Source organism: Gossypium hirsutum, chromosome D03 (genome assembly GCF_007990345.1).
Source record: "Gossypium hirsutum isolate 1008001.06 chromosome D03, Gossypium_hirsutum_v2.1, whole genome shotgun sequence".
Classification (NCBI taxonomy): Eukaryota; Viridiplantae; Streptophyta; class Magnoliopsida; order Malvales; family Malvaceae; genus Gossypium; species Gossypium hirsutum.
Genome location: NC_053439.1, coordinates 33,462,116 through 33,477,520, shown reverse-complemented (window position 1 = coordinate 33,477,520; position 15,405 = coordinate 33,462,116). Strand labels below are relative to the sequence as shown.

At 31.5% G+C, this 15,405-nt stretch overlaps 1 long non-coding RNA gene across 1 annotated transcript; it reads left to right on the top strand.

The window, feature by feature from the left end:
- Nucleotides 1-13,074: 13,074 nt before the first annotated feature.
- On the top strand, nt 13,075-14,254 carry LOC121215459 (uncharacterized). Its single transcript, XR_005911283.1, has 2 exons — nt 13,075-13,188; nt 13,693-14,254. It is a non-coding gene; the product is annotated as an uncharacterized lncRNA (long non-coding RNA).
- The last annotated feature ends 1,151 nt before the right edge of the window (nt 14,255-15,405 follow it).

Here is a 15,405-nt window from a genome sequence, read left to right as displayed (position 1 = left end):
TAACAAAAGAATGAGAGAAAAAGAAATTGCAAGAAAATAAAAAAACAAGGGTTGATAATGAAAGAAAATGAGAGAAAATGAAAAGAATTTGATAAGAAAAAAAGAAATGAGAGAAAATGATATCGAAAAAGAAAAAGTGGTTGTGAGAAGAGAAGTTGAAATAAAAAGAGAGCATGAGGAAAAAGAAATTGAAATCGAAAAATAAAAAGAGTGCGAGAGAAAAAAATTTGAGATTGAAGAAATAAAAGAAAGTGTGAGTGATATGAGTGACATTGTTGAAAAAAAAGTGAAGTTAAGAAATAAATGAGTGAAAAGGAGAGAAGTATTTTTATTAACCAACATACGAGTTGTCTTTATGATATCTATTCATTTTAGGTTTTTAAAGAGCCGCTGGAGGAGTTCCAACTTCATTATCTTCCCAACGAAAGGCATTTTCGCATTTGGGAGCAAAAGTACAAATGTTCTTCAAGTGTTGAATGGTAAGGAAGGTAAGGAATCTTTGGTAATTAAGTCAAGACAATCAGTTTCAAATGTTGTTGATAGGACTGCCAATGGTTTTACTTTCAAAGGATCTCTTTACAATAACCTGCCTTGTTGCTATTCATTGAAAGATGTCGATAGCATGTTAAAACGAATTTTTCATTAAATGATTTGTGTTGGTTCAAGTGACATAAAATCGCAAATTGAAGTATCTGTTGATGTTTTTGGTCCAACTAGTTGTTTGTATGATTTGATTGTTTTGAATGATAAAGGATTTTCACGTAGAATATTTAATTTGTTTGATTATAATGGTTATGTAAATTCTTTAAGTCATTGTACGAGATTTTCATGTGAGTTTATGCCTATTCGAATGAAATTCGAGAGGTTGGGTTGTTTGAATGTGCGTATGCCTAAATTTTCTTTGACTAGCATGTGTGGATCATTGGTGAAAGAGAAACTTTTGTTGCTTTCTGGGACAAGTGATCAAAATCGCATTTTAAAACCCGAAGATTGTTGTTCTATATTGTTTGTTTTGCATGATTATGTAAATAATTATCGCATGCTCTATAATTCTACTTTGTTGCCAATGATTAAACTTTTGATTCATATTTGAAAGGTAAGGCCAACTAATATCTTTTATCCCAGCATTGGTTTGTGTGTTCAAATTTTGGAAAGAGTTTCAGAAAATTATTTTGTGCTTAAAGTTCCCAAAGTCATTAAGTTGTTTCGTTCTTATGTAGGTGACAACTTGAAATGGTACCCTTCTAAAGAGGGATGGGTTGCAAATAATCTTCTTTCTTTTCAAACCAAGTGTGATTTTCAGGTTTTTGGAAGCAATGTTGTCGAGCTCATGACCAAAGGGAAACGTGATCGTGAAATATTTTTCGTGAGTAAATGGCCCGACTTGAGGACAAGCCGTCTTCAAGAGGGAGGGTATGATGTGATTCTGGTCACATCATGTTATGACGCATCTCAAAAAAGGACTCGAAGTTGGCCCAAGCTCGAAAAGCCTAAGTGTAAGATGAAACCATTCCAAACCATGCAATTCTTACATGTGGACGATGAGGCCTAATTATTCATTTTTGTGTTGAATTTCACAGCTTTTTATTTATTATATGTTTTGTTATTACATGGTTTGTAATGTGTTTTAAACATGTTTACCACATTTTAATATGTTCTAAAATATTATGTTTTGTTTTATTACATATTACATATTTTGTTTAGTTATGACTACTTCTTACATTTTATTTGTGTCCTAAAAGATGTGATTTAGTTATGTGTTAAGTTCGTGTCAAGTGTGTTTTTTATTTGCATGTGAGTTACTTGTCATGATAAGAGTCCATTTCTTAGTCAAGAGTCTTAGTTGATGGTTAGTTATATATGTGCAGGTGCTTATTCATATGTCTTTAGAGTGACCATTCATATTGTTAAATTCATGCACTTGAGAAGCTCCTAGAATATTCAAGAATCAAGCCTTTAATGTGATGCAGAAACAAAACAAAGGGAAGGTACTCATTAAGTTCAGCCAATGTACCAGCCCATGCATGAATCGAATTGAGAGATGAATTTCCAAGAATCCATGTTGTCCATTCAAGTATTCAAGGGTCATTATGGTGTCATTTAAAAGAGATGCATGTTCCATGCATTTAACAATTGGCCAAGGGGGATTAAAGGAAATTAAAGGCTGCTCCTACAATGAATTGGAAGATTGCTTCCTAGCTAAGGATGCATGCACGAATTTGATGAAGGAATATGTCTAGTTGGTTTACACATGAATGCATTATGTTCATGGATAGAATTTTAATGCTTTGTGTGAACACTTTAATTGTTAGTGTGAACACATCTAGATGCAGAATTTGAATAGGCATTTTTGGCTCTAAAATAGTTTGTAACAATGACGTTTTAAGGGAGACCATTTTAATACAAAAAAAATTTATATGTGAGAACTTCTCTCCAAGGTTCTTAACCGAACTTATTTGAACTTGTCAAACTTCCTTCGAGTTTGTGGCATTCAACATTGACATATTACTTCCTTTACCACCCCAAAGTGTGGTGTTTTCGTTATACCAAGGTTTGAGTGTTTGTCAAAGTTATGAGAGTCGAGTTCGATTATAACTTCGATTCCATAAAATATTCAAGTGCTCTGGGTTGCGGTTTCCATCATCTTTTGAACCTATTTAAGATGATCCTTCATGCACGCAATTTTTTGAACAATCCAAGCTCGGGAAATCGCATCAGTTGCTCATGTCATTGTCTAGGTTGAACTCAACCCAATTTTGGCCATCTGAGTCAGATTCATGTGCACTATTTAACCTCCCAGAATCATCACTATCACACAATTCCCTTACTTTTATATCATCTATTTTTAAACCTTCTAGATTAACCCTAATCCTATTAGACACATCACTATCAAACACATCAAAACCAGACATTTCTTCCTCACTCTCATTAAATTCATCATCAATTAAACATGCCAAAAAAATTAACATCAATAAAGCCAGACAATAACCAAACAATTTAATACAACATATGCAATGACAAACAATAACCAATACAAAAACAATTTAATACAAACACATCCATTTCTACCATGCACATGGCAGAAAATAACCGAACACTTTAACCCTAAACCTAGGCAATGGCAGACAATAACCAATTCAATATAGAAGCTAAAGAACAAATTTAATCCAAAACAGTATCATGCACATGGCAGACAATAACCAAACAATAATCACAGACTTTAATCCAATTCATATTTGAAACTAGGAACAGATTTTTTGACAATAACCAAACAATAACCAAACTTGATACTGTTAGTCATAAAAATAGGAACAGATTTGTCTCTTTCCTAAGGCAATTAGTTTGCCAATGGCAGACAATAAGTTACAAAAATCCAAACATGAAATTCAGTTTTATACAAACAATAAGCATATTTCAATCAACATTTAAAATACTCATAAATCATATTTGAATAGTTATATGACATACACGGTATCATGCATATGGCAAACCATACACAGTATCTACCATTAACTTTACTAACCAAACCTTAAACCTCATGTGAATAACAAATTAAATCAAAATTTTTCATGCACGTTAATAACAAATGAAATCAAAATCTAGCATAAACCCCATGTGAATGCAACATTTTTCAAATTTTAAATCTAGAAAACTCTAAACCCAAATCCCCCTAAATCCAAAAAATCAAAAAACAAATATAGAAACTTACCCTTTATAGTGGATGTAACAACGTTGGCTGCTTCTCTTCTATTCTTCTATTAACCATTGTGGCTGAAAACCAAAAACACTGATAGGTTTCCCTTTTCTCTTCTTTTCCCCCCAAACAAAAAATACCAATCGATTTATAACCCTTAACCTTGTTAATCAATTTTTGAATAGATTTTCTAACCCTAAACCAACATTATTAATCAATTTTTGAATTGATTTGTAACCAACACCCTGCTTTTGAATTTCTTTTCCTCCCTTTAATCATAATCAATTTGTTTTTTTTTTACCCTAAACCAATCCACTTATTCAAATTTTTCCCTAAAACCATGTAAAGTTTGACCCTTCGACTGCTTCACCAACATGGCAAGTTAACCGGCCATATTAGCTAGTTAACTTGCCACATCAGCGGTTCTATTAAGACAGTAATGAAAAATATTAATAAGTGACTGATTTGTCACTTTTTTGATAATGTTAGTAACTGTTTTGTTATTTTTTGAAAGTAGAGTGATTGAATTGAAACCTGAGTGACTGTTTTGTTAGCTACTTCAAAGTGAGTGACTATTGGTGTAATTTACCCTATTTATTAATATAAGTAAAAAGTTATTTTTCCAAAAACATATTTTTATTTTTTATTCGATGAAGATTCATTGACAACTAAGTTTTTCATATTGCGTTAGTAATTATATTAATGATTACTATCATCTTGACACTTTTTAGTGTCGAGTAGACCAGATTAAGGGTTGGGTTCGAGTCGATTCGATGTAAAATTTTAAGTCATTTTTTCAGCTTGGGTCAAGCTCGAAAAATGGATCTAAATTTTGCCCAAGCCCGATCTAAATAAAAAAATGTTAAGCCCGAGCCCGACCTGACCGTATTATTTTTTTAGATTATTTTTTATATAAAAATAAAGTTAAAAAATATAATACATCAAATACATTAAAAATATTAAAATAAATTTTTCCCAAAAAATTGAAAATATATTAAAAAAATATTTATACTTAAATAAAACTAACATGGTTGCAACTTAGCAAGAAAATGCCTCTAAAATAGTAGCAAAATTAACAATAAAACAAGAGGTATACAACATTGAAATAATAACAGCAAAATAGTAGCAATATAGTAGTGAAATGGTAGCAAAACAACAATATAACAGTAGCAAAACAACAACATAACAATAGTAAACAACAACAAAAATAGTCAAATTCGAGTAAGGCCCGGGCCAAAAAAATTTGCCCGAGGCCTGACCTATTTAGAAAATAGACCTTAATTTTTGTCCAAGCCCATTTTTCAAACCTATATTTTTCCCAAATCCTCTCACTTTTCGGACGGGCCTGGACGGATGGCTCAACCCATGATCAAGTCTAGCGTCGAGTTTCTTATAAAATATTTAAAATTTAAATGATGAAAATATAATTTTATCTTACTATTGAAGATAACATTTAATCCTAAACTTGACAATCATTGATACTGAATTGTAAAAAGTAATTTTTTTAAAAATGAATAATATAATATGAAAGTATTTTAACGAAAATTTAAATGGACCTCGACACTCTTGGGTAAGGATGTCAAAACTCGAACCGCCCGATGGATTCTAAATCGATCATTTCAAAATGGAACAATTTTTTTTCTTTTGAAAGGTGGATGCAAGGCAGAGTGAGGTGGATTTTTTTTCTTTTGGATAGTGGGTATGGAGGTTATGGTAATTGTTTGCCCCACCCCGACCCACTCCATTGTATGAAATTACTATTATTTTCTTGTATATATAAACTATTAAATTGGTAAAAATGTAATAACATAATATAGAAAAATTCATATATTTTATGTTTAAATATTTTTTGATTTATTTTGAAGAATTATGTTTAAATATTTACTTGAATTTAAAAAGATTGACAATATTAAAGAAGAGTAGTAAAAATTAAATTGAAGCAGAGGAGGGTGGGGTCAGGCAATGTGAAACGAGATGGATGTATCTAATACCAATGAATGTGGTAATGGTTTTCAAGACTATACATCTATAGTGGAGTAAGGCGGGTGGTGGAGCAGAGTGTGTCAACTATGGAGTGGTGGTGGATTTAGCAATATTCACCCTCACCTCACTCTTTTATCATCCCTACCCATGGGTGTCAAGTTCCATTTAAAAACGTTAGTAGACTCCTAATTTTAAAACCTATAAATAAGCAATAGACTTTTTAGTTTTTCACACAAAAAAAAAACCTTCTTCTACATTCTACTGTAACCTATATAATTAAGTATCTCAAAATTCTAATTTCCAAGTATACCGTAATGATTGTCCACTTATTGAGATCTGAACAAGGACATGTTGCCAAAAATACAACTTTGAAGTATTCTCTTGTGGCTCCAACATGTAGTAACATGGGTTTAGATTTGTCTAACAATAGAATCATTAATTTATTAATATAAGTTGGTTTCTATCACGCTAGTTGAATGTGGAAGTTACTTTCATGCCATCACTCATATCTAATATGATTAAACGATAAAAAGACCCATACATTTTATCTTCTCAATTGCAAAGTGACAATAACACTGGAAGATGTAGCATTGTTGATGAAGCTTTTAATGGACTAGTGTCCTGTAATGAGAAATTTTGAGCACAATCTACAGGAGGTCTTTTATCGAGCCTTCAAAACCTACATCAACCTTAAGTTCTATTTTTAAGGGCATTGGATTAAGATGACATGGTTAAAGACTCATTTCAAGCATCTCTTAGAAAATCCAAAACTCGATGATATTGTTTTTCGTTCTAGAGCACATATTCTTTTATTGATAGAAGGTGTGCAAATACCAGAAAATTTTAGCAATCTAGTTCATACCATGTACCTCTCTCATTGTTATCAAATTTCTAAATGACTGGATTATATAGTTGAGGGTTTGTCGTTGTGGCATGTCTATACAAGACACTGTGCAAGGCATATAGAGTGCGGGATGATGAAGTAAATGGTTGTCTTATGATATTATAATTTTAGGGGAGATATTGACATCATAGATTGCACCATACCTTACGAACCTCTCAGTTTCCCTCTAGTTATGCAAGGTATGTAGAGTTGGGTGATATTTACTTTCTAATCCGACCATAAAGAAGTTTTTTTTTCAAAACTTAGAATTTCTATTTTAGGCCAGGCTAGAGGATGTCTTTGTACTCAGTTGATGCTTCAACGCTTCTAAAAAGTTTGTTTTCATATAAAGATTTGAAAAAAAAAGGTAGGTTCTTTTTTTGTTAAAATTAGTTCATTACTTAACAAGGGATTGGAGCTAGAATATGGTGGAAGAAAAATATTTTATAGGCATTTAGCTGGTGTTTTAGTTTAAGATTCAATATAAAAAAACGTAAGATGTCTAGTTTTCTTATTCAATGCATGTACTACCACTTGATGCCACTGAATTTTTTAATTTATAGTTTAGGGAAATGGGTTAAGGCTTTTTGTAGAAGGAGAAACTTTTGGTGGGTTACTTCCAATACAACAGCACTTTTACAAAGTTGCCCATTTTTGGCAAAAAAAAATTATACCTAGTGGCTTAGTCATGTAGATTTATAGCTTTTCACTTGTGCACGTAGCTATGCAAACAATAAAATATCACTAAGTAGTCAAATGTTAGGGATCATAGAAGCGGGTTAATGAAGTAATGGAATCTAAGCTTTAAGGTTTGTGAGCACGGTAACATGGTACATCGATCTCTATGTTTATATTTGCATATTAGACAAACATGTCCACGAAAAAGGATAATGAAATACGAAGTCAAATGTTAGGAATTAGAGAAATAGGTTAAGTTTGTAGTCACATGAGTGAACTTTTGACAACAAATATGTTTATAGATTTAAAGTTTGCGTAAATGAACTTATGAATATAATTTTTGACATCCTAAAATTAATCAAACAATGTGATTCATGATCGTCAATGTAACAGCCTAATTATTCAGTGGTGTCGGAAACAGTGGTTTTGAGGCCACCAAATCCGTCGCGTAAGTTTGTAAATATTATTATTTAATATTTACGAGTCAAATATGGTTTTAAAAAGGTTTTTAAATTGGTAATTTATGTTTTATAATGATTTATTAGGTTAAGTGGTTTTAGAAAGTGAGGTATCCAGACATCGTTTCTATAAACCGAGCCATAAATATTTTTATAAATATTTACGGAGTGTCATTAAAGTGATATTAAAGTTTCGTTGAAATATTTTAACGTTTAAATAGTTAATTAATTAAAAAGGACTAAATTGAAAAATGTGTAAAACTTATTAATTATAATATTTAAGTGATTAAATGGTTTGATTAATAAATGAGGGAGGACTTAAGAAATAATTATACCAAAATTAAAAAGATGAGGCAGCATATTAAGGAAAAACAAAAAAAATAAAATGATTCAATGGCAAAATTGTAATTTATTTGAAATAAAAAACAGCAATAAGAGTAGAGGTGATCATGGGTTGGACGGCTCGGCCCGGCTCGACGCCCCCCGAAATATGGGAGGGTTTGAGTAAAAATATAGGCCTGAAATATGGGTTTGGTCTAAACGGGCCGAGCCTTGAGCAAAACTTTTATGTCCCAAGCCCGCCCGGCTCGGCCCGGCCCGGCCCGAGTATATAATAAATATATATTTTTTAAAATACATTTCCCCATTTCCCATTTCCCTAAGCTCGTGCACTGATCAAAATCCCTAAGCCCTTCCCTCATCCCTTTTTTTCCCCAATTCGAAAATCCACCTCCACCGATCCACCATTCCACCTCCGGTCCTCCACGGCTCCACCCATTTCCAGAATCAGAGGTTAGAGCGGTGCTTCTACGTCTTCTAATTTTGAATTTCAAAGGTGAGATTGATGCTGTTAACATTGTTAAGTTGTTAACCCTAGTTTATTCGACATGTAGTTTTTTACTTTTTACTTTTTTATTTTTGGACTGATGAACTGATTGAACTCTGTTATATTAATATGACCAATAGGGTGCTTTGATTTTCTGCCTATAATTCATAAATTGATGTTGTTTGGATCGTTTATCCTGATAAAGGAGGAATCTTTTTGGGTGGTTAGGGTCAGGGTTTGGGATGTTTTGGTAATTGCTGGGGAAGGATTGATATTTTGATAAGATGATATATGGTGGTTTTCTAATTCTGGTTTTAAGACACTGGATCTTCGGGGGGAATTAAATCTGGAATTTTGGAATCTGTATTCTGGATTCAATGTTCACCTTTTGAATTAGCATTGGTTTACATCTTTCACGGATGCTTAGTAAAACCCATTTTCCATGACTTACTAATCTTGTATCTGCCATGTAATCTGTGTAACAGCCCAATTTTGACCCTAATCAGACAAAGTGGTTTTGGGACCACAAATCCGAGTTAGACTAATATTTTAAAATTATTTTTGGCATTTACAACATGTGAATTACTATGTGTAAAAATTTCGTAAGAAAATTTGATCATTTGAGTGATCAATTTGATAAAATGGGCTTAATCGCGTAAAATAAAAAAATTAGGGATAAAATTTAAAAGCACCCAATTGTTGTTGTCTTTTAAAATGGGAGGATTTAAGAAGAAATTAGCCCATAAATTAGATAGTGGGCGGCATATTACATTAGTGACCTTAGTATATGTGTTTTATAAATTTATATTAATAAGGTTAATTTGGTCATTTGGTAAATTGAACTTTATAATTAAAATTAAGTTAAAATTTCCTATTCATTCATCTTTTCCAAGCCGAATATTAGCTAGGAAGAACTCAACCATGGCTTTTAGGGTTTCGACAATTGTTTAGCTTGATTAAGGTATGTTTTGGTCTTGGTTTTTGATGATTTTTACGTTTTTGTGATCATTGCTTCGTGTTCTATCTAGCCCATGCTTTAATTTTAGAATTTAATAGTTATTTTTAGATATGTCATTGATGAATGCTTGAGATTTTTGTTAGTTGATGATGAAATATGAAAGATAGGTGAAAGATTAACATGTTTTATCTTTGCATTTTTGGTGAAATTGAGTAATTAGGGCTAAATTGTGAAATTAAATTTTTAGGGGGCTAAAATGTGAAATAAATGAAATGTTTGGACTTGTATGAGTACTAGGAATATTCAGCCCTTATATTGTGTGGGCAAATTTTGTGTATTTTGTGTTTTATGCAATAGGGACTAAATTGTAAAAAGTGTAAATGTCAGGGGCAAATTGGTAATTTGCCTATTTATGTGTTTTTGGACTAAATTGAATGTAATTATATTTAAACTAGCTCATTTTGAATATATTTAGATCAAGAACCGAAGAAATCAGAGTTAAATCAGGGAAAAGCTAAAGTTGTCGATTAATCGTCTGGTTTTGACTTTTCACCGTCCGAGGTAAGTCTATTAGCTATTTAATTTTATTAAAATATTTTATATGTATGAATTTCAATTATAATTATGTTGAGTTAAAATTAAAAGTATAAAATTGAATGGAAAGTATGAAAATTATGTAAATATATGTGTTAGGTTCGAATGAGTATGAAAATACATATATATATACATCAATGACCTTGTAAATAATTTAGGTAAGGAACTTTACAGGTATGTGGTACATTCGAACCTAGATATGTAAATATGTGAATAAAGTTTGAAGTCAATTAATGTTGTTTGTTATATATGTTTACATTATGTTCGAATGAATATATAAAGATATATATATTAGTATCAAATATTTGTATAAGTTGGATGGAATAAGCATGTATATATATGAATAAATACTTGTATTGTGTATAAATATGCCACTATATTTATATATATGTGTGTGTATTAGTTTCGAATATGTATGCGTATAATGTATAAAGGTACAAGTCCTTGTTTCGAAATTAAGTATAGAATTATATAAATATATTTGTTAGATTCGAAATTATATATGTATTTATATATAAATCTTGATTTGAATTAATTATGGATTTATTTATGTATTTTATAAATTCGAATATGTATATATATGTACATGTATAATTTCTTGTGTCGAAGTTAGGTTGGAATTATATATGTACATATGAGGTCAAATGTATATGTATATATATGTGTAAGATTTGTATTGAATCAAACGTATGAAATGGTTAGCTTAGTTTATTATAATATATTCAAATGTTAAATGTATATTATTTAAGTATAATATAAGTTGAATATTATGATAGTAATATTAGAAATCTATATTATAAAGATATATAAATATACGTATTCGATTGAATCATTGAAATGGTAAGTTGGAATTGATGATCGAGCTTATTATATATCCATGTGTATCAAAGAATATGAGTTATGAATCTTAAGTTGAATCTTTATGCAGGGATTTTGTATACATATATAGTTCGAAAAATGAACTATATCTTATGTAAATTGATTGTTCAGGCTCAGTGCCTAGTAGGCTTATTGCCGATGAAATCATTCAGACTTTACGTCTAGCAGGCTAAATGCCGGTGAAACAATTCAAACTATAAGTCTAGCAGGCTTAAAGCCGGTGTACTGAATCAAGTTTTAACCTAGCAGGCTAAGTGTCGGTGAATTTGTTAGATTATGTGTGTACATGCACTTGATATGTCTATGATTTTTTTTAATTATAGGAAATTGATGAAACATAATTATTCAGTTCTTACATGTTTGGTGAGTATATACAAACATTCGGGTTTTGCATTGGTTAAATATAGTTGTATGCATTCGGTATATGCATTTAACAAAGGCATATATATAAATATGGTATATGCGATTGTTGAATTTATAAAATGCATATGGTAATATGCGGTTGTTAAATATACATACAGTGAGCCTATGTGTTTAATAATTATTTATGTATGAAATTGAGAGTTAAATATAAATGTATTCATTTATAAGTATACGAAAAAAATAGTATGTATACATATTCGATTATATGTATCAGCAATGTGTTTGGGTATAATTTCTAATGAGTATATATGTATATAAACAGATTTGAATTGTGTTTGAAATATATAAACATGATCGATTTTATGCACATGTTAAGTACATATGTGCATTCGGATGTATGCATGGGACAAATGTGTATATACATTCGGTTTTAATTGTTGATTTATGTATGCATTTTTCTATAAGAATTGGTTAATATATATGGTGTTTACAAATTCACTAAGGCTGTGTTTGTTTACCTGTAAAACATTTTACGGAAAATATTTTCCTCCGTTTCCACTGTTTGTTTGGTGGAAAATGAACTCCCATTGTAAAAGCTTTTCCAAAACACGGGAAAAGAACTCTTCATTTTAGGAAAATGTCTTACCGTTTATCATTTGGTAAGACATTTTCCAAAGTTTTTCTCTTCAGCAGTAAATGTAACCAAAAGCCTCTTCCCCTTCCCCCTTCCTTCCCACCCTGATTTAGTGGTTGCCGCCAGCCAGCAATGGTTCCCAACACCAACCGCCGGCATTCATCTTTGATTTTCCTCTTTTTCGCCTTTTGTTGTCGAAAACTACACTGCACCAATCGACGATGGCGTTCATCTTCCTCTCTCGAAGGTATGGATGAAAAGGAAGAAATATGTGGTTGTTTTTTAGAAGCAACATGTTGTTTTGGCCCAATTGGTTGCTGGTTAATCCCTCTTTTAAATTTTTTATGGTTTTTGTTATTTACCGTTTCATCTTCCTTGAACTGTGTAAGTTGGATTTTTATTGGTGGTAATGAAATAATTCAGATATGGTAATGGTGGTAGTGGCCGAGACACAACTAATGAGCAAAAATTCAAAGTCTTTAAGTTCACACATTATTTATTCAAATGGGATTAGTGGGAATGTCTTGTAGTCGTTCCCATTCTGTTAAACCTCAATCTAGAACATTTGATTCTGCATCTATGGAGTGGTTCAAAGAGACTATATCAATCTATTTGGTATATTTGGATATTAATCCTCATGTGTCATAATAATTTTCATTTTCTTCCTCAGGGAAAGATAACTTTTGCCTCATTCATGTTAGCCTAATTCCTGATCTGCTTACATGTCGCTTAGCTTAGGTACACTGCCTCCTGTGTACTTCTTGTGGTAGGTGATTTTTCATTAGAATCGTTTGGGGAATTGCATCATTGCATTTTATCTTTCTGGAGTATTATTGTGCTGGCTCATTGTAGCACTTTTAGGCATTTTTATTAGTTTTTAAATGTGTTGGCATGAACCTATGTAATCATTATCATCTTTGTGGGGTGCAGCATTATGTTGGCACTTTACTTGCATAAGTTTTGCTACAAACTGCTGTTGAACTTGTCATATAAAACTTGGCATTGTATATGTAGCATTCATATCATAGAAATATTTTGTGAACAATTGTATTTTCTCAGCTTTAGCCCTTGGGTTTCCTTGTGTTTTCTCCTATCTTACTAGATATCCTTTTGATTTTTTTGTTTTCTTGATCTGAGCTTTGTCCTAAATTGATGGTAAATACACCCTTTTGGTTGGTGACTTACAGCCATTATTGGATAATACAAAGATGAAACTTTCACAATTTTGTCACGTTGAGGTCAATTTGATTGCAAAATTTGGTTTGTATTCTTTTGAGTTAGTTTGGTCATCTTTACTAAGGATTGTGTTTATCCTTCTGGTTCTTCACAGGCTACGAACATCCTAAATATTCATTATGTTCCCAACATTTGGCATATTCCTCTCTCACTTAGAGTATGTTCTATAGCAGTTCTTCCATTTGTCTGGAACTTAAAGATTCCTAGTCTCATTCTTTTATTTTCTTTTTGATGATGTTACATATTGTATATTGCTTCAGAACCAAAATGCGCATCATTCAATTCTAAAACAACTCAATTTTCTTGATTTAGTTTTTGGTTCAACATTTCATCATCCCTCTTTCTCTAAGTATCATCAGATAACTAAGTTTGTTATAAATTTTACTTTGTTATGGCTTAACTCTTTACTACACAATGCGGCTGGCCTAGGCAATCAATTTGGATTGAGGTACTAATTGCAGGAAGTTTTGATCAGTTTTACTAAAAGCTATAAAGTTCTGTTTTAGCATTGCCACACCTCTAGATTTAGAAGCTTGGACCAGGAGAGCAGAAATAATGAAGTGTTGTGATAAGGTTAAGAAATATGATAAGGTTAATAACTCATGGAGTGTTGTGAAGAGACTACTTGTGAGGGCGGACTCTTCCTACGGTTGGGGGCTGGCATTTAAAGCATGCGGAAACAGTTTACTAGTAATAGGAGCTGGAGATCATGGAGGGCATGATGATGGAGTAATTGTTCTGCATTCTTGGAATCCAGATGAGGGAAACTGGGATGATCAAGAGCGGAATATGCTTGCTGTCAAGGCACGGGCAGGTACTTTTGTGTATAATTGTGCGGTAATGGGCTGTTAATGAGAGTTGCCGCATCTTTAGTGCAAACATCGACATCTGGAAGACCAAGATAAATGATCATCTGTTATAATTTTTATTGTCTCCGTATCATTAATTTTATTGTTCTTTTTCCCATTTTATGATTCAGAAGAATAATTGACCTCGAATCAATTTCTTAAAGTTATCAACTGATTGTGTTGATCCCTCTATTGCAAGCATTAACCTCATACCAAGTAATGACTGGTTCCATTTATCTTGTACTTTGGCATTGAATTCATTTCTCGTAATTGTTTTTATGCTGAGCGTAATTTCATCAGGAGATCACTACAATTGATTCACTACTAATTAGTAAATTTTAGAAGTAGTTTACAATGCTTTTATATTTTAATAATTGAGTATTATTATATTTTTAATTTGATTTATTTATTTATAAATAAATCATTGCAATATATGTAAAAATAATTTAAAATATAAAAAATTATTAATATATATTAATATATATAAAAACAACTTTTTTGGAAAATATTTTCAGGAAATCTGCCAAACAGCAGAAAATAATTTACACAGATTCAATCAAACACCAGAAAATATTTTCTAGTAAATCATTTTACAGAAAAGTAAAACATTTTCCAGAAATTATTTTACGGAAAACATTTTACTGGCAATCAAACGAACCCTAAGTGTGCCAGGAAATTTTATAATTTTTTTATATATTTTTTTGTTATGCTATAGCCTTACTAAGCTATAAATGCTTACTTCGTTTGTTTATGTCTTTCTGTTTTATAGTTTTAAAGATCAAGTTTCAAGCTCGGGGATAGTCAGCAAGTTCATCACCTTATCTATTGTCTCGGTATTTTTAAGTGTTTAAATTTTAACTATGGCGTGTACAGGCTAGATAAATGCTTTGAAGGTCGTACTTTGTTATTTTGCATATGAATTTAATAGCCATACGAAAATGATTTATTTCCTTATGGATTTGTTGGATTGTAATGTCTTTATTTGTTTTGAATGATCTAAGTAAAGCTTATAGTATGTTATATATATTATTAAATTAAGTTTGTTAAATTTTAAATATTTATTTATACACCATGTATATGCTTTGATTTTTAAATGGTTGGGTTTTATTCAGTAATGCCTCTTAACCTTAATGAGGCGACAGATTCAGGTTAGGGGTGTTACATTTGATTGGTATCAGAGTTACGGTTTAGTCGGTTCTAGGACTAACGTTGCGCGTGTGAGTCTAACTGTACATGCCATATTTTATATTCCGATAGTGTGATGACTTCTGACATCTGAAAATATGTTTTCGTATAGTCATGGATCCCAATCAAGCTATGGCTGATGATGTTGAGAGTATAGCACCTATTCCCGCGCAAAGGGCAGAACCG